Here is an 857-nt window from a genome sequence, read left to right as displayed (position 1 = left end):
CATTCTTCAGTGTCCAGAGTTTTTATTAGGGCTTCATTATATAAGCATGGCTGATTGAATCATTAGCCACTAGTTGACTATCAATCATTGGTTAAACTCAATATTCTTTCCTTCCTTCCTTCCCCAGATGTCAGGCTTATATCACATGGGTGTGAGGTGGTATCTCATTGTAGTTTCGATTTGTGTTTCCTTAATGACTAATGATGAATGATGTTGACCATCTTTTCATGTGCCTATTGGCCATCTGCATATCTTTTTTGGACAAATGTTTACTGAAATCCTTTGCCCAATTTTAAATTAAGTTATCTATCTTTTTATTATTGAGTTCTAAGTATTCTTTACATACTCTGAACAAGTCCCTTATCAGATATATGATTTTTCAAATATTTTGCCTCATATGGTAGGTTGTCTATTTTCTTTCTTCCTTCCTTCCTTCCTTCCTTCCTTCCTTCCTTCCTTCCTTCCTTCCTTCCTTCCTTCCTTCCTTCTTTCCTTCCTTCCTTTTGAGTTGGAGTCTCACTCGCCCAGGCTGGAGTGCAGTGGCATGCTCATTGCCACTGCAGCCTTGACCTGCTGGGCTCAGATGATCATTCTGCCTCAACCTTCCAAGTAACTGGAACTATAGGTGCATGCCACCATGCCCAGCTAATTTTTTGATTTATTGTAGAAATGAGCTCTCATCAAGTTGCCCAGGGTGGTCTTGAACCCCTGGACTCAGGCAATCCTCTCATCTTGGCCTTCTGAAGGGCTGGCATTATAGGCTTAAGCCACCATGTCTGGCCTTATTTGCTTTCTTTTTTTTTTTTTTTTTGAGTTGGAGTCTCACTCTGTCGCCAGACTGGAGTACAGTGGCCACT

The sequence above is a fragment of the Carlito syrichta genome, unplaced genomic scaffold (genome assembly GCF_000164805.1).
Source record: "Carlito syrichta isolate Samal-C Ts95f unplaced genomic scaffold, Tarsius_syrichta-2.0.1 Scaffold307331, whole genome shotgun sequence".
Lineage (NCBI taxonomy): Eukaryota > Metazoa > Chordata > Mammalia > Primates > Tarsiidae > Carlito > Carlito syrichta.
The sequence above is the reverse complement of the archived record's forward strand: the minus strand, read 5'-3'. Positions refer to the sequence as shown.